General features: G+C 39.0%; 1 protein-coding gene across 1 annotated transcript in view; it reads right to left on the reverse strand.

Moving 5' to 3' along the window:
- The window catches only part of Rev1 (REV1 DNA directed polymerase), a 75,203-nt gene extending 57,150 nt beyond the window's left edge, over window positions 1-18,053 (reverse strand). The window contains 1 exon segment of the mRNA XM_047523421.1: window positions 17,873-18,053. The gene's annotated coding sequence lies outside the window, so the exon portion shown is untranslated.
- Between the last annotated feature and the right edge of the window lie 2,291 nt (window positions 18,054-20,344).

The following is a 20,344-nucleotide window of genomic DNA, read 5'->3' on the forward strand; positions in this document are numbered from 1 at the left end:
CCTTTCAGATACTCAAAACATTATACATTGAAAACAAACATTTAAAATACACTATGTATAAAATTGTCATTAATCCTGTACGACAGGTAGTAGTCAATAAAAACTTCTTTAGTAAAGAAAATAAACTTAAAGGTAAGCTATAAAGCATAGTAACAAGAGAAATATATCCCAAATACATGGTTGCCCAATACACCAATATTTTTAAAAATATCTTCAATATTTAATCTTATCTTTTATTTCTCTTACTTTAAAACATTTTTCCAAATATTCACACTCAAATTTTGTGCTGTTCAATAGCACAATCATAGATAACACTCCCCCAAAATGTGGTAATATAGGAAAAACAGCAAGTGACATACCTTCAATGCTAACAAGAACCACACAACAGATGGAATTAATGACAAGTCATCTAGAGAGCTGCTTATATAGTATTAAATCAGGAATGAGCAAATGTATAACCCTGTCTTACTGGGCATGGTGGTGCACACCTGGAATCTCAGTGACTTGGTAGGTTGAGATAGGCGAACTGCAAGTTTGAGGTCAGACTGAGCAATTCAGTCTCAAAAAAATAAACAAATAAAAAGGCTGAGAATTTTGGTTCACTGTCAGAAAGAGTCCCTACATTTAATTAGCAGTACCCCCCCCCCCCAAAAAGCGTCTCTTCTTAGGAACTGTAATCGTCATCATGATTTAAGGCCTAAGTTTCTGCAAGCCAGTAAGGATCATCACAAAAAGAAAGTGGCTCTGCCAATATCTCTGTAGCCATATCCAGGGAAAAGTTCTTCCCTCTAGGTGACTGATTTGATTCTTCAAATTAGATTTTTCCCTAAAAGGGAATAGGGCGATCAATCAGGATACTACTTTACAGAAATATGCCTCAGAAATAATGCAGTCCCTGTTATTATTCTCTGTTCCAAGCAATGTTTTCAATTATAACATGTCTTCTTTATTAAACCTACTCATTAAGAAGTGACCTCCCAGTATTGACAACTAACCAATTATCAAGCTAGACTTATAAATACCACATTCTTGTTTTCTGAGACAACTCTTGCAGACTAGGTTCACAAGTTAGATCCACAATGCTTGATGACCCTAAGGCAAATGATAAAGGTTTCTAAACCTATACTGCACAACCTAAAATAATCTACCAACTTTTCCTGATCTGCAACATTAATAGATAAAGCAATTATGGATCTCCAAAAAACCAGTTTAGAAATGGATAATGAGTGAATTTATATATGTAAGAGTATCCTTATCCCTAGCCTAGCATATGGAGTATGTTCTCAAAAAACATTAGCTACTATTCTAGTAGTATATCCTGCTAGTTCAGAGTGAAAATCAAATGAGACTACATATGGGGAAACCTTCTGAAAACTATGAAGTATACAATAGTTAATTTAAATAAAAATCCATGGTCTACAACATAACAGCACAGATTTAGTGACACAAGATCTGGACTCAAACCCCAATTCAAACAACTATCTAGCTATGATACAGGGTAAGTCCAACAGCACTTGGTCTGACATCTCTTCACCTATAAAACAAGTATAACAGATTAGCACTCAGCAGAATTCCTTAGGTGGCCATAAATGGATGTAAGGTAGATGTGGTGGAAAGAAATAGCAAGCAAGTAAGCTTCTATACTCTCTAAATCCTCCTATTTAAGCAGACCTCTTTTTTAAAGTTTCGGACTTGGGGTCTAAATAAGATTGTTTTCAAAGACATAATTCAATAACCTAAAAAAGACTGATAACTGAAACTAATGAACTCTTTAAAACCTAAGTCCAAATACTTCCTGGTTCTCTTCCTTATTTCCATCTACAAAAGGGGCTAGAAAAACCTCAACCACAAAAAGGTTCATAAGCTAAAACTCACCTAGAAGCTAATGAAACTGCAAGGTAAAATTCAAAATTTTAAAGACCAATCAAATTAGCAAGTCTCAGTACAGCTATGCCTAGCCTCTAGCCCCATGTGTCAACATGCAACAACTACCCAGGTGAGGCAAGTTTAGGGCAAAAGTTTAGAGCAGCCATGTCTATAAGAGCCAAAGATTTGAAATGCCTACAAAGCAAGACTCCGTGACCTCTATTCTTTTAACAGGATGTCCAAACTACAGGAAGTCTTTCATCAAGGACCAGCTTATTAAAATGAGATTATTTGTGCATGCATTTTTCCTAACTTTAGTTCATCTTTTGCTGGAGCACATTCTGTGCATTTTAAGAGGCTCGTCAAATCCCACTAAAAAGAGCTTCATTCTGCCTTCTTTATTATGGCTATTGGTGGATTTTAACATCTACCAAGGGAACGAAGTTCATCATGAGGAGCAATCACTTTCACGCAAAAATGGTGTTTTATCTATTTACAAAAGAATTACTAACATTGTAAAAATAAACAGTTCATCACACACCAGTAAAACTCCCTACATGTAGAGAAAATGCCCAGCTATTCACCAGTATTAATCTGTTGGTTACATATTTGTAACCCTAACGTTTACTGAATATTAATTAAGAAATGAAATTGCCTTTAAATGGCTTTTAATCAGTGTCATTACTATAGATATCTATAAATGTATGGTGTTATCTTACCTTCATTTAGTAGTTACTTAAGAAATATTTGCTTAATGAAATTAATATGCAAACATGCAATGAATGAATGAAATGGGCACATTTCAAGTACTACATTTCATGAATGTGATAAAGACAGCAGCCTATGGTTACTACCCTAACTCTAGGCAAGTTGATATAAAATAAGCTTGCCTTTGACTTTCCTCCATCTCTCTACCCAACATCTTTCTTTTTTTCCTCAAGGTTTATCTTAATTGGTTAGCTGTCAATTCTCTGCTAATGTATTTACTGACAGGCAAAGTGCCTAATTATTGACTTAAGGTATGATGTCCCAAGGACATCTGTGTTTAAAAGGACTTGTGTGTGACCATTCAATGAGAAAAGGACAATCTTTTCAATAAATGTGCTAGAACTGGATATCACATGCAAAAGAAGTTGAACCCTTACCTTATACCATATACAAAATTAACTCAGAATGGATCAAAAACCTTAACGTAAGAGCTAAAACTTAGAAAAAAGCATTGATAAAAGCTTCATGACATTGGATTTAGCAAGAGTTCTTGGCTATGACACCAAGAGCACAGATAACAAAAGAAAAAGTAGATAAATTGGACCCCATTAAAATTTAAAACTTCCCTGTGAATCAAAAGACACAAGAGGGGATCTGAGTATGCTCAGTGATAGAGTGATACTGGCAAGGCCCTGGGTTCAAGGCCCTGGCATCACCAAAAAAGGGGGAACGGGGGAGGGACAGGACTGTAAAAGGAAATGCTACAGAATGGGAGAAAACATATGCATCATATGTACATCACATATCTGATAAGGGGTTATATATATATATTTTTTTAAATCTCTACAACTTAACATCAAAACCATAACCAGTTTAAAAATAGGCAAAGGATTTGAATAAACATTTCTTTGAAAGATATACAAATAGCCAATAAGCACATGAAAGAAGTTCAACACAACTAATCATTATGCAAATTAAAACACAATGAATAGGATAGCTACTATTAAAAAAAGAAAGAAAGAAAAGTATTGCCAAGAATGGGAAGACACTGGGACCCCTAGTGCACCACTGATGGAAATAAAAAGTGGTGCAGCTTCTATAGAAATAGTATGGCAGCAAGGCACATGCCTATTTTCCCATTAACTCAGGAATCAGAGACAGGAAGATTAAAAGTTCAAGGCCAACCTGAACAACTCAGTAAGTTTCTTTCTCAAAATAAAAATTTTTTTAAAGGAAAGGGGATGTAGTTCAGTGACAGAGCACCCAGTTCAATCCCCAGTGCAAAAAAAAAAGGCAGTTGTTGAAAAAAATTAGGAATAGAATTATCATGATTGTGAAATTTTACTTCTGAGTATAGGCCCCAAAAGAAAGTGTGGACACAAGTATATATTTATCCGCATGCCCACATTGACACCATAATTATTAACAAGAGCCAAGAGGTGGGGGTAACCCAAGTGTCTAATGTTGGAGGAACGGCAAAATGTGGCATTTACCAAAAATGAAATATTTGGTCTTAAAAAGGAAGGAAATTCCAACACATGCTACAACATGAATGAACCATGAAGATGTAAGGCTAAGTGAAATAAGCCACTTGTAAAAGGACAAATATTCCAAAACTCTACTCCTTAGCACTTTAAGTAATTAAATTCATAGAGACAGAAGGTGGTTGTGGGGAAGAGTTATTGTTTAATGGGTTAAGTTTTAGGCAAGGTGAAAGGGTTAAGATGAATGGTGGTGACGGCTGTTGAATATGAATGTAATTACTTCACTAAACTGTATACTTAACGGTCAAAATGTTAAGTTTTATGTCATATCTACTTTACATACATAAAATTTTTTAAAATAATGTTTAAAGGGACAAAGAAAGTTTAAAAAAAATATATATATATAGGATTTCTGAAGCTAGATGCACTTCAGGACAGGTAACTAGGATCACAGAAACTGACAAATGACATAGAAGGGATATGGGGTGTAACCAGTGTGTTCACGAGGAGTGCAAAGCTGAGAAAAGAGGCTACCTCTCCAAGCAATCTGAACTGCAGAACCCATATTCTTTCTTGGAACTTTGGACAGTGGGAGGTCAACTGCAAAAGGACCATGTACTGTCCTTACAAGAAATTAAGTAAATGGGGTGCTAGCCCACAGACCTAAAAAAGATTTGACAATGCCTGCTTCAGTGCTAATTTGGTCCTTAAACAGTAAAGGCTTTGACACCAGATAAGCAGCTTTTTGTGTAACACTCAAATATAAAACAGCTGTTTGTGGGGATTCCGTTTTGACTCAACCACAGAGACCACTATTGTCTGAAGTTATAGTTCTCAGGCAGCTATTATGAGCACTACAGAAAATCTTGAATTTCGTCACCAGGAAAGTACAGCATTCTTTCAGGCCCTTTCCCATACACTACAGTCAGGTTTTCTCTGAAGGGGCTCTCACCAAGTTACTTTAAAAAAAAAAAAAAAAAAAAAATCAGACACCCGAGTATAAGGCACTATGCCCTTGTCACAATTTCCACAGAAGTACCATTACTGACATTAGTCTTTACACTTGATTTTAGGGGTTCTAAACCAAGGTAGCAGTTGGTTGCATCCAACTAGTATTTCATGTATTTAAGATATCTTTTAAAAAATATACAAAAATAAAACTCCAAGATATTTAGCTTTATTTCAAATCTAATAGAACCAACCCTCTTTTGGAACTTTGTTTTTCACCTTCAGTGTGCAGAAATATTTTCCTACTTCCAATTTTCCTGCTGCAATAAAACAACTCCTGAACTAGATGAGAAACCCCATCTTTCTGTTTGCTTTGTTTTGAGACAGGCTATTGCCCAGGCTGGCCTAGAACTCCTAGGCTTAAGCAATTCTCATACCTCAGCCTCCAGAGTAGCTGGGATTACAGGCGTGGGCCACCACACACAGCTGAGATCAATTTTGATCAATACCAAATAAACACAGAACTCAAAAAACTTTAATTTAGCAAATAAAGGTGACATAAAACACTACCCAAAAAGTTTTAAAAAGGCTTTGGTACATAAGCCTTTTCTTCAAGCAAGTCTGATCTTTCTCTTTTCTGGGAACCTTCTCTATTACTCTATCACTGATTTGTGTTTATACACTGATTCACCTGTTGACTAACTTTATATTTCTTTCCTTTCAGTGGTTTTTAAATTTTTAACATTTAAATTCAAAAGTCTGTATTTTAAACCCACCACTAGAAATACCTCACATTCCCACAGCACTATTTTCCAAAAAGCTATATCTATAGTTTAATTTTAAAGCACTCTAGAGAACAGGAAGGCCAAGTACTATTTATTTTGCACACAGTTGCCTCCTAGGGTAAAGAAGCTAAAATGTTTGATAAAGCTGAAGTATCAGTTTGTGGTACAAAAATCAAACATCTTAAAAATGGTAATGTTTCCAAATCTTCAATAGAGAAAATCACAATGGTATCAACATGAACTGCTGAAAATGAGAGTATAAACACTCCTATTGAATTGAACTCACCTAATACAATTCAACAAAACAGATGCTTATTCACCAGTCTGGAATCTAGCACCAGTCTGAGTCAACGCAGTAGCAGCCATATTTCTAACAGAAGGACTCCATCTAGAGTAGCTCCAACTAGTCCACACTCGTGACAAATAGAGACCCAAAGACAACACCGACTTTGTTCCTAACTGGTTCACTGACCTTAAGTCAGTCACAATCAGCAAGATTTTAGATCTTTTGTATGTGGACAGAGCTGCACTGACAAACCTATCTCTTGTATTTTTTAAAATGTATATGACAATATATCCACTAACACACACACCTTTTAAGACAAATGCATATATATTATACAATTTTTTCTATACTTCCCCAAAAATGGTATGTGTCTATCCATAGACACAGCCGGGTAGTAAAGAATTAATCTGACCTAAAGAGGTCTGGCCTTTGCCCTTGCTTCTTAGGGAGTTATCTCTAAATCCTTGCAAAGTCTTGCTTGTCCAAAATCTTTGTTTACCAGGGGCTGCAAACCACTTCAAATAGTCTAACAATGTGATTTAAGATGGAAGCTTTGAGCCATGTATTATCAACCTCCTAAAAAATTGAAGACTTTATAAAGGTCAACCATGTCAGAAATCAATCATATTTGTGTTGGAGCCCCAAAACAAACTCTGGACACCAAGGCCTGGAATTTCCCTTTGGGCAATATTCAGTAAGTACTGTTGCACATTAATGTAAGAAGTTAGCACTGTCCATGACACCACTAGGAGAAAAACCAGAAGTTCCACAGGTGGAACTCTTCGTGCCCCATGTTCTCTCTTCCATTGGCTATATTTGGTTTATAACAACAAAAAATACAAAATGATGCCTGATTTAACAGGACCATGTGATACAAGCTGAAGGGTGCATTCTGAAAGAATTATAATTTTCTTTCCTGGAATCACAGATTCTCAAAAGGAAAAAAGTAGACACTGTTTTAATGAATTACCAAGGAGGAATTCCTTTTCTGGCTTTCCAGAACTAGACAGAATTCTTCACCCAGTTTCCAAAAACCCTCCATCAGTTCTCTCTTTCCTATGTTCCAAATCACATGCCCCAAAAGTTTTTCTTACATATCTCCACTAGGATGTCCCAGGTGCACCTCAAAGTCAGTGTTTCTATAAGGAGGATCAGTGACAAAGAAAAGCAAAAAATGCTCTGGAGATGACATGATTTTTCAAAAAAGTCACAGGTGAAGGATTAGTAACAGACAGAATAATTAGTGAATAAAGGATGTAATCAAGGAAAAGGGGAGTTTTCTCTAGAACAGTGGTTCTCATGCTTGAACATGCATCAGAATCACTTGGGAAGTCCTATTAAAACAAAGACTGCTGGGCCCCAATTTTTTGATTCAGAAACTTTGGGTGCTCAGGTATTCCTAATAAGTTCCCGTGTAATTCAGAAGCAGCTGGTCTTAGGCTGATTTTGCCTATAACTAAAGTGTATCTAGAGTAGAGAATGAAGACAATAAGAGATAATGAAAAAGGGTATATACTTAGTGGAGAGAATGCTGCTAACATGTGTTCCAAGTACAAAGGATTTCACAAAAGGATTAAATACAACTCAACCACTGAAGGTTTTAAATTAGTTCAGTGACAAAAATCTCTCCAGTCCCACTTCTCCTCCCCCAAAATTCCAGGTCTGACTTGATGGTTTACTTCATATTCACCAAGTATTGGCTATAATTTGCAGTTTCCCAAGATGAGTATAAACTACAATTCTAGGTTATAGAGGAAAAAAAAAAAGGTAAAAGTACAAGAGAAGAACCTACATTAATGGCATTGACAGAATGCAATAAATGCAGGAAAAAAACAAAAAGTCACATATTGGAGAAGAGACACAAAAAGGCAATGGGATAGAAATTTAGAGATACAAAGAAAACACTCTCTAAAAGAAAAATGGCCCTGTTCCACGTGGAATGGGTGGCTTGTGAACAACTCCTGAATGGGGGGAAGGAGCCTAAGGGGTAAAAAGGAAACAAAATACACAAACACACTGAACCCATGTATTACTTTGTAACTTTACAGCTCTTTGTAAGTTTTCTAGTATGCAGCAAAGCAGCAAGACAACCTCAATACTTTTTAAAAGACCATTTACAGGGCTGGGGTTGTGGCTCAGCAGTGGAGGGCTTGCCTCCCATGTGTGGGGCACTGCGTTGGATCCTCAGCACCACATAAATAAATAAAATAAAAGTACTGTGTTCGTCTTCAACTAAAATTAAAAAAAAAAAAAAAAAAAAAGTTTAAAAGAAATAAGACCATTAACCTCCTTGAAGCTAAGGGCTGACACTGAAGGCCCAATTACCTATCTGATCATCATCCAAATCTACCACTCAAAAGCCAGAGACACTGATAGAAATTGAAATCTATGTTACGGCTTGGATATGAGGGGCCCCCAAAAGTTCACATGTTAATGAAGGATTATTCAGAAGTAAAAAGATTAGATCAAGGGAGTTGTAACCTAAGCAGGGGATTAATCCATTTGACAGATTAATGCTTTGAACAGATTACTGAGTGGTAACTATAGACAGGTAGGGTGACTGGAAGTAGGTCACAAGTTGGGGGGACACACCCTTGGGGATATTTTGTCCCTGGAACATCATGCACTTTCCTGCTATTTCCTGGCTGTCATGAGTTGAGCAATTTTCTTTCACCATGATGTTATACCTCATCCAAGGTCCGGAGCCATAGTCAGCAGTCCATAGACTGGGACTATTAAAACCATGAGTCAGAATAAACTTTTCCTCCTCTAAGTTCTTCTTGTTAGTTATTTTGATCACAACAATGAAAGGCTAATAAACCTACCTAACAGTCAGACCACCCAAAAAGGAAACACAATCTTAATATTTCCCAATACAGAGTGAAGTCTGGCCCATTTGGAACATACATATTCTAACTAATTATGTATCCTACTAAAAAAACAAAAACAGGGGCTGGGGAGATAACTCAGTTGGTAGAGTGCTTGCCTTGCAAGCACAAGGCCCTGGGTTCAATCCCCAGCACCGCAAAAAAAAAAAAAAAAAAGCATGTCTCACTCTCAAGACAGTCCACAAGCTCTGAGAATGTACACCTTCATGTTTCCCTTTCTAATAAAGCTCCTTCCTCTGTTTGCTAAAACATGACTGTCACTAAATTCTTTTACATGATGTGGTTAAGAACCTGGAAGGTCCAAGCTCCTGGCTCTGGTAAGATCTCCTTGGATCCCCTTATTACTTAAATGTCAGTCTCACTTAAGAGGTAGATTTGAGCTGAGAATTAATGAGAATGATTTTAAGGGGCAAAGGGCAAAAGGGGGCTATGAAGAGGATAGTGGCAATGTAAGGAAGAGGAAAATTCATCATCGAAACCACAAAAAAATGCAGAAAACATTCTGGAATTGACTGGTTTGTAAAATACAAGGCAAAATGTAATAGTAGATGAATCAAGGTAACTGAGGCCTTAATTGTCATACCAAACACGTTGAACCTTATTTTTTAAGTTTTAGGAAAGTATAAAATTGTACACATAAATAGTAGAAAAAGAACTGTTTCTGCCTCCTAAGTTCAATCTACATGAAGATCTACAAAGCTGTCAGTGGAAGTCCTTATCTTGTGCATTCCATCCATATAATTCATTAGATCTCTGAACTCACAAAGGAAACTGGCATAAACAAGGATATATAACTAAATACAAATCACTTTGAGCAACTGCAACTAAAAAAATATGATCAAAACACTTTTCTGGATCTGCTATCAGTTTCATCTTTCACCAATCTCTTCTCTCAAACACTTAATATATTAAGTATAACTGCAAGTGAATATAAAAGGAATAGAATGTTTAAAAAGTTGCCACTGCTTCTGAACTCTTTCCTTGCCTTCATGCCAAGAACTCCCTATCATATATTTTAAAACAAAAAAGTCAGTATTTTATAGAGGTTACATAAGGAAATACTACATTCTTCAATACACTAAAAGTCTAATTTAACAATTTATTCAGCACACTATACTTGACTAATCGACTCTACCTCCATTTAACAGTGAGAGCTCCAAAAGAATCTTTAATGACAATCAGAAATAAGATTTTCAATTGGGCATCAACAGCATGCAAAAGAATACTACTCCAAAAGCATAAACTTTGAATAGTGTTAGTAACTTCCTCTAAAGTGCTAAAATTCAAAAGGGCAATTAAGTTACTAAAACATTCTGCAACTCTAAAAACAAATTATCAACTTCTCTACCTCACCCACAAAAATCTCATATAGGTTTATTTTCTTTTCACTTAGCAGGAGGAAATAATTGCCTACGTCTAAAAACAATTCACAAAAAAATACAAAATCAGGCTGGGGATATAGCTCTATTGGTAGAGTGCTTGCATCGCAAGCATAAGGCCCTGGGTTCAATCCCCAGCACCACAAAAAAAAAAAAAAAAAAAAAAAAAAAAAAAAAAATCAAACTCTTCACAGACAAAATTAGTGAAATACCAAGAAATATTTAGTTTATAACCCAACCTGCAACAAAATTTACATAAATAAGATGTATGGCTTAAATGAGTTATCAACCCAGACTTTAGATTCCACTGTATCAATGAAAGAAAATCCGTAATCCTCAACAGAAGGTAATCTTTTTATATAAATATACACAAATACAACCTGCTTTAATATTTAATATATCATAATATGTATAATATAGTGGGTAGAATTTAAGCTTCTACCATTACTACTAGTTTTGGCTGTCACATATTTGGCAAGTATGTGTTCTTACTTTCTCAACTAATGTTGTATAATAAAAAATTTGGTTAGCCTTTGTCCCTGGTTCCTGAAAGACTCAATACTTCAAATTTCCAAAATGGCAGGCTACTCAAACCATATCTGACATATGAATTTATATTAACAGAGAGATTTCCAGTGAACCCCTAGTTTCAGGACAGGGACTGGTCATGTTGGAAAGGTCAACCCATGTTATTAGAGAATTGGAACTTTGAGACAGGTGATACTAGTCTGATTTCCTAGGAAAGGAATAAGGCTAAATCTTACCTATGTAATAAAACCTCAATAAAAACTCTGGACACTGAAATATGGGTAAGCTTCTCTGGTTGGTAACTACCTGCTGATATGCTAGAAAGATGACATGTCCTGAGGGCATAAAGCTTTATGTCTGGAATCCTCCTCCTATACATGTCATTTAACTGATCCTGGGCTTCCAAGAAGAGCTTTCTTGAATTCTGTGACTCATTCTAACAAATTAGCAAAACTTAAGGGGTAGTGGAAACTTCAGAAGTTGTAGTCCCCTGATCAGAATTGTGAGCAGCCTGGAAGCCCTAGAGCTTGTGACTGACAACTAAAGCAAAGGAAGTCTGGCAGGCCGTGTCAGTGTGATGTCTTAGTGGGAAGTTGGTGCCAGAATTATTCAGCAGCTATAAAACAGAATATACTACCCTACTTCTCTTCCCAGGACTGAAACTTAGAGGAGGAAAGCTTAGTGAAAGCATTCTTTAAGGTATAAAACATCGAAGTTTCTTTTTTTTTTCTTTAAGCTATTCTCTTTAAAATATTAAAGAATTTATTAAAATATTTTATAAAGATTATCCAGCTTAAGTTATCCATGTTAAAACAAAAAAGGATTTAAAAATAAAGCTTTAAAAAAAAAAGGTTTAAAATAAAGACACAACAAGTCATCAAGAAATAGAGCTTATTATTACAAGAATAAAATTCCTAACTTGGTGAAAAGCATTTGAAAAGGCAAAGAATCTAAATTATAATTTCAACTATATAATTCAGACTAGTGTGTAAAAGATAAAAATGCATTGTCAATTCTGAGTAATCCCAAATGATTAGAGAATGTAATATGCACTCATTATTTTGTGACTAAGCCTCAAGAAGTTTCTCTTAAGACTTGGGTATGATCAGGAATGACAGAAGCCAGTGAGCAACGTTTTGGTTACTCACATACTGAGTTCAAGTACAAACTACTCACTTCAGAGCCATTTTTTCCCCCATTCTTATTCTTTTAACCTAAGTCTAAAGCCATGGGGCCAAAGTGGCCTTTTAGAAGAGTCTCAAACCATCCCATGTGGATGAAACAACTACCTGTGTACAAGAGAGAGCATAATTTTTAACTGCATTATAAATAGAGGACAAAATTTTTTTCTACTCACAATGATTAAAAAAATTCAAGACTTCAAGTCACAATTTTACAAAAATATATTGTTCAATATTCTTCCCTCTTGAATATGAGGTTTCAAAGTGTTGACACTTTGACACAAAGTGTGACAGATGCACAGAGCAGTACAGTATAACAGAAAAAAGCATCACTTTTAGAGTAAAAAAAAATAAAACTAGGTTCTAGTCCTAAATTTCTCCTCATTCACAACTGAACAATTCTCTGTATCTCATTTTCCTCCAGAAGGCCAGGGATACAATCTAAAATTCTTTCTAGCAACAGCATTCTGAATCTATTTAAGCATTGTCAACAATTTTAGATGTCCTCACAAATAAGAAAGTCTTACAAGGAGATGTCAAAAATCATTAAAACTTACCTAAAAATATTCCACAAATGTTTTCTTATAAAAAAAAAGATAACAAAGATTTATTCTGTGATCAGCAGAAACACATTAACAATTTTTATTAAATATTTACATGTTACATGAAACTTAGTTAGCCTTCAACAAATTTAAAGACATTTGTTTTCTTAAACCAGATGTATCATATTCATTACATTCAAAACCCTTCCAAACTATTTACAAAGCTGATGTACCATGAGATATATGATGCTTTGACTTATTTTTAATGGCTTTTTAGAATGAGGAAAAAATGTAAATGATTTTGCCTATTACCAACTTAATAAAATGTCTCACACATAAAGAACATGTAGACACTTAAGTAAAGCAACAGTTAAATCCAAAAAACTTAAAGTCATAAAATAATAAAACTCTCAGTAGTTTAAGAGGACTACCATACTCACAAATAATATTTCAAAATAAAATGGCAAGTTTCCAAACAGGAACCTTGTTATTTTTAATGTAGCTCACAGAAAAGTGGGGTTATGACCTTGAATTACAGAATCATGTGGAACTAGGTAGAAATTCTGGCCACATTTCTACCTACCTGTGTGACCAGCCAAGCAATATCACCCCTATAAATCTCTTTATAACTGTGCCTACCTTATATGGTGGTTGTGAATATTAAATGAGACAATGCACTTAGCAAAGAGCCTAGCATCATAAATGCTTAATAATTTAGTAATTATTAGATTTTGAACAAATGCTACACAAGCAGTATCTCAAATTTTTTTCAAAGTTTAAAGCCCAAAGTTTAGACCCCTACTCTTAAAAGTTCAGATTGAGAAATAAAACATGTTACTACAAAAAAGGAATTTTACTAATTTACTAAGGACAAATGAACCAAGTAAAAATAACTGGTATTATGCAAGTATAATTGCCACAGAAGAATCTTAGTTTACATAAATAATTCAAGTTGCCTTAGCTCGAAGTATTTATTATTACAAAGTCACTGTCTCTAGAAATTTTATACTATTTCTGTAAATGCTAAAGAAAATGCAACCACACTATGAAAGAAACAGAAGGATAAAGAAAGATACACAGTATAGCTGGACTGTGTTAAGCTCCAATTAAGAACCAAACACAATTTGAGGGGAAAAACTCAAAATGAAAGGCATAAATTCAACACACTAAAGATGATAAAACATCTTTTCCTTCTCAACTATTACAAAACTCATACCTTAACTGGGTCTTCAAGGGTTTCCCTATCTAAAAAGACAGGAAGCCTCCAGCAAGTCTTTTCATCACCACAATCATATCTCCAGCGGAATTTCAAAGGGAAATATATAAAAGCCACTCCGGTGGGTGGCTGTTGAGATAATCACTCTGAGCATCTTCCACAGATCCAAAGAATAAAAAAACCTGACTTACACATTAAGACCAAATACAGGTCATCATTCGCAGTAGTTTATTTTTTAATTTGTTCTAGACCTATACAAAACCTATTTATCAAAAACTAAATGAGTTCCAGGCTAGGGATATCGCTCAGTTGGTAGAATGCTTGCCTTGCAAGCACAAGGCCCTGGGTTCTAATCCCCAGCATCGCCAAAAAAAAAAAAAAAAAAAAAAAAACTAAATGAGTTTCATAAATTCATAAATTTAATTTGGTAACCCACAAAAACTCAGTTAAAAAAAAAGTAATAAATATAAAAATCAATTGCTTCACATTTTATCTCAGGTCAAATATTAAGTTAATACACCTTTTTTTTTTTTTTTTCTTCAGTGCTAGGAACTGAACTCAGGCCTTGGTGCTCTGCCACTCAGCCACATCCCCAGTCCTCAAATAGTTTTTAAGTATAGAATAACCCTCACAGAAGGACTTTACATGCATTAATTCAATTACTCACTGTAATCCTCTATAGTCATGTTATAGATGAGCACACAAATGCACCCAAAGTTTCTAGTCTGCCCATGAGTAAATGGTAGGAGCCAGGATTTTGACTCAGGTTGATTCCAGAACCAATGTTCAAATCAACTATACCGTTCATTCATTTACCAAGGTTGACCTAAGGGTCTATTATATACCAGGCACAATTCTAAGGAATGACACAACAAACAAGTTCTCTGCCCTCTACTTGGGAAGAGGGAGCAAACAAGTCTAATGGGGGAGAGATCAATAAATAAATGAACAATGTATCTTCAACCAGTAATAAATGCTAGGAAGAAATAGGATGAAATCAAGTGACAGAAGAAAAGGTCAAGTTCTATTTTAGAGGTTCTGGGAAGGCCTCTCAAGTTATGACTTTTTTTGCATCAAACAGAAGATGTGAAGATAAAAGCCATGACCATCTAGAGGAAGGGGTGACCCAGTTAAAAAAAAAAAACCAGCAAGGATAATATTCCAAGGTATGAACAGCTGAAGTACCCTGTGAAGCAGGGTAACGAACAGTCCTAGAGCAAGACGTAACATTAGAAGTTGGCAGTCACCAAATCAAGCAATGCCTTGACTGGCTGGGGTAAGGGACTTGAATTCAATTCTCTATGCAACAGGAAGCTTTTGGAGGATTTTGAGCACGAACACAACAATCTAATTTGTTTTGTTTTGTTTTGTTTTTTAATCACTCTGATCAGGCATGATGGTACACACCTGTAATCCCAGCAACTCTGGAGGCTAAGGCAGGAGAAACACAAGTTTGAAGCCAGCCTCAGCAACTTAGCAAGGTCCCAAGCAACATAGCAAGACTACCTCAAAATAAAAATAACAAGGCCGAGGTATATAGCTCAGTAGTAAAGCACCCCTGAGTTCATTCCCCAGTATCAAAAAAATAAAAATAAATCACTCCGATTGTTATGTGCAAAATAGTCAAGGAGCAAAAGAAATAGGGACACTAGTGAAGACACTATTCAAACAGTCCAAGCAAAAGATAACAGAACTTAGACTAGAATTTGTGCATGGTTTACAAGTACATGAGATACTGAAGGGGACTGCAACTTCATTGTCTCTTAAAAAAAAAAAAAAAAAAAAAAGACAGTAATATCCCTCTCTCCTCAAAACCCCTTTCTTTTTTTTTTTTTATTAACTTTATTTATGTGGTGCTGAGGATCGAAACCAGTACCTCACCTGTGCTAGGCAGGTACTCTGACAGAGAGCCACAACCTCAGCCCTCATACCCCTTCTTGAGTTGCATTTGGGGGGAAAAAAAATGAGATTCTTTTTTAATATCCATGTTAATGGTACAGAGGAAGGGGAAAAACTAAAAGCAGGATTTTTCTTTTTTAAAAGTTCTGTTTAATCTATCCTGTGATTTACAATATGCTACAGACAGCCATACACTGAGAAGCAGAAAGAACCATAGTGTTTCCTAGTCTAGAACTTATTTGAGATGATACCTAATGGCCACTGTGATTAGTTTTCCTCTCATGCTTTCTCTCTAGTACATTCAGGCTTATTCTAGACAGTAAACTGCAATAAGGGGATATACACCAAAGGAGTATTGAGTAACCAGTGTGTACCCGGGTCTCACCATTTAATCCTCAGCTACCCACGGTGGAAAATGATGTCTTCATTCTATGAATGAGGAAAAAAAAAAAAAAAAAATCAATGATATTACTAACTTAACTTGCCCAAGGTCATAACAGAGTCAGAATTCAAACCCAAATCTAACTCCTAAGTTCTTATCTTTCCACTGCAGAAGCTATTAAAGACCAGACTTGATAGTATATCAAGTATAAACATGTAGTTTTTATAACTTCTTATTAACAATGACTAATTGCTGCTGAAGAGGATAGGGTTTCTTTAATTCTCTTATGTGGGATTTGAGTTTTGAGGTGGGCACAGGGGGAAATGGAGTGATTTTACATTTTTTGAATAAATTATATTTTATGCTTGAGACTACATGGAAATTAATCCTGAGTGATTTCCACCTCTTAAAAAAAAAAAAAAAAAAAAAGATATGTTCTGTTTACCATAAAATTAGGGTAAAATTCTATGAGTTTGGTACAATCTGGCCTTAAAGGAACTACAAAATAGAGAAAAAGAAGTCAGGGATATCATCATAACGCACGAAAAATGGCAAACAGCCTAATTATTGAAGGGAAGATAGTCTTTTAGACTGGTTCTTTGGAAGAGAGACTTTAAGTAGCTTCCAAGTGTCCAGCACAGAAGTCTAAGACATGAAGTAACAACACGCTAGGAGAATTTCTAAGGGCAAAGCCAAGGCTACAAGAAATCACAGAGCTAAGTTTGGAAAGCAACTAGACTGCAAAAACCAAAAGTTTAACTGGGTACTCCACAGCAAGAACCAAGGCCACGGTGTGTCTTACCCTACCTAAGGCTTATTCTTGGAGATTAGAGCAGCCAGAGAGGCCAGGCAGACACACAGAATTAAGAGTTGTTACATAAAGTCCTAACAGTTACAAGCGCTTTTGATGGCAAGCCAGTCTACACTGTTTTCACCTACACACCATTTCTACAGTACATGAACTGAGAGGATGTGGAGGTAAAGACAGGGTTGGACCTGGATCAGCTGTCATTTTTTTTAACTGAACATGGAGGGGGCTCAATTAAGGTGCTATGCTATATGAAGGTTACTGCTTTTCAAACTGGGAATATGTCGGAAGAGCAGTAAAAGAGCCAGAAATGCCACTTTCCGTCCACGCCGGGGCTGAGTCATTTCAACAGTGTGTGCAAGTGGGAAAGGGACACTTGTAAGGACAGTTGGGAAAGGTGCGCTGCCTAGGAAGGGGCCCGATAAGTAACCAGGAAGCACGAGCGGTAGGACAGGGATTCGGGGTCCGCGGCCTGGGGCACGGGCCGGGGGACGGGCCGCGGCGCGGGGCCGGGCGGGGACCCCGGCGCCCGCCGACATTCCGCCAGCGCTCGCGGAGCGGACGCCCGAACGCGCGCACGAATGAATGGCGCGGGACTCCATGGCCGGCCGAGGCGCCGGCGCAGGAGGACGGAGTTTGCGGCGCGAGCCTGCGGGCGGCGTCCGCCGCGGGTCGCGCAGGGAAGGGCCGCGGGCAGGGGTCGGGCGGCCGCGAGCGGCGGCGGCGGGACCCGCGCGCCATGGCGGAGGGGGAAGGGGAGGTCACGCGTTACATAACCCGGCGGCCGCCGGCCGAGGGGCGGGCGCTGCGGGCAGCCAGGCCGCGAGAGCACGGCCCGCGGCGCCCGGCCGGCGCGCCCGCCGCCACCAGCACCTCAGGCCGGCCGCCGCCGCGCGGGTCTGCGGCGTCTCCGGGCGACGCGTGTCCGGCGCCACCCCTCCCCCACCCGCCGCCGGCCCGGGGGTCGCTCACCTTCCGCGTTGCCCCAGACCACCATCCCCAGTCCCAGCCGCCCGCTCCGGCCTGGCGGGCTGCACCGCCGCCGCCGCAGAGTGCCCTCGCCGGGGCCGGGGAGAGCGCGAGGGGAAGGCAGTCGCTCCGACGCGCCGCGGTCCAGGATCCCCCACAGTCGCGGCGGCCGGTCTCGCGCGCGCCGCAGCGGCCCCGCCCCTCCCCCTCCGGCGGGCGCGCGCGCGCTGGCCCCGCCCCCAGCGGCCCCGGCTGCGGCGGCCGGCCGGCGCGTGAGACTCTCCCTCGCTCTCGCCTGGCGCACGCGCGCGGCGCGCCCCCGGTCCTAAGCGACCCTGCACGGCGGGCGCGGCGCGGCGCTGCGGCCCCGCCCTCCTCTCCCGCCGCCGCCCGCGGGGGGCAGCGCCTCGGCCGCACGTGACCGTCTCGCGCGCGGGCGCCGGGGGAGCAGGGAGCCGGCCAGCCTCCGCATCAGCCGGCTGCCGCTGCGCCGCCCTCTCGGGGCGCGGAGCCTGGGCCGGCGTGCCGCTCCCGCTGCCGCGACGCCCCGCGCTACGCCGCCCCGCCCGCCCTGGGCTCCTCTGCCGCGGAGGACACAAGTGCAGAGACTGACCGCGCGGAAAACCCTGGTACTGTCTGAAGAGGGTCCGGCACTTGCAATTGATTTGCAGTGACATCTAGTGGAGACAGGGCCACATATGAATTGACACTTTCCCATGTCAGTGAGCGCCGAGAAGGGCCCACATGGGTTAGCGGGAATGCACACTGCGTCATTGGGGTTGAGGGATCCTGCCAGCTCCAGGAGGGCCCAGTGACCCTTCCCGGCCTTTTGAGTGTGGTCTTGCATTGCACCTGGATATGTGTAAGCCTCCAACAGGTATTCCTTCCCACATGCAGCACCTGGATTACACGGAAGCAATTTTCCATTAAATGTTAAAAAATAATATCCTAGGTCATGTATGCTTAAATACAATTCCGAGGGCCTCGCACAAGGACCATTCCCGCCCTGCTCGCTGCAGAAACCGATTCTGTTAATAATTTTTACTGTCTTAATGCCCCAAAATGAAACCAACATTCCTTCCGAAGGCTTAATACTCCCCCCCGCCTTGTTTATTTACCTAAAATACTTGAAAAGAGTTTGCGAGTACTTCAGAAACAATCAGTATTCTTTTGAAAACTGATTTGCAAGCCGGGAACTTTATTAATGGTAAGAGGATATTCAAATATGGTCTGTTACTTTTCCCCTGCCATTCTATAAACCTTCAACTTTGGCACTCTCTTCCTAACCCAGCAAATTCAGATTGCTTGCTTTTCTGAGTCGCCACAATTTAAAACAAATGGTGTAATTTCAGTAGGCTCACAAGCGCTTGCAACTGCAACACCAGGAGGTCATGTGCTCAGGTGCCACAGAAAAACAGTGACAACGCCTTCTTCATTATGAGGCTTAAAAATTTCTCTCTCTAAATGGCATTATTTCCATCAGTAAGAAATGGCAAGACTTGATTTTGAAATTGAAAAATAACCTGTGAACTCTATAGGAACTGCATCATTGTTACTTCAATTTCAATTTCATTCTGTTATTTGTGTCAAAGATTTTTTTTCCTGTATTTTCTCAAGCAAGAAATAAACGTTGAACTAACTGACCCTGGTAGTACCTTTGTAGACTACAGAAGGGTATAAACTGCACTTCAGGGCAAATTAGTAAGCAGGTTCAGCTAGTAAGGAGAGAAGAAACAGCCTTGCTCTCTAGATAAAAATGAAGATGAAGAGTGATTTAGTCTGCTTTTTCTCTGCTGTGACTAAAAGGATCTGACCAGCACAATTGTAGAAGAGGAAGCATTTATTTGAGGGCTCACGGTTTCAGAAGTCTCAATTCATAGGCAGCTGGCTCCATTCTCAGGGCTGGAGGTGAGGCTGAACATCATGGCAGAAGAGCATGGCAGAGGGAAGCAGCTCACATCATCAGGAATCAAAGAGAGTCTCCACTCTCCAAATTCAAAATATATACCCCAAAGCCACACCTCAATTCCCTTCTCCTCCAGCCACACCACCACTTCAGTTACTACTCAGTTAATCCCTATCAGGGGATTAAATCACAGATTGGGTTAAGACTCTTAAACCCAATCATTTCTCGGAACCGTCTTGCATTGTTTCCCACCATAACGAAGAGTACAGAAATAAGATGTATACAAACACTGGAGTCCTTGGTGTGGACAATCGTGCTGAAGTTTATTTTTGTCCACTTCAGAATATTCTGTCTTATGCCATGCCATGACGTCAGAAGAACCTTTTCTTTCAACTGTATCTAGTCACCTACATTCACTTATTCATTCATTTATCTATTCCTATTTATTCTCAAAAGGTCTATCTTTCCCATCTAAGGCAGGAAGGCCTCATTTTGAAGAAAGGAAATGAGATAACCAACCTGGACCCCCACTTAGGGGAGTGCTTTAGGGAACTTCACCTTTCCCTGCC

Source organism: Sciurus carolinensis, chromosome 13 (assembly GCF_902686445.1).
Source record: "Sciurus carolinensis chromosome 13, mSciCar1.2, whole genome shotgun sequence".
Lineage (NCBI taxonomy): Eukaryota > Metazoa > Chordata > Mammalia > Rodentia > Sciuridae > Sciurus > Sciurus carolinensis.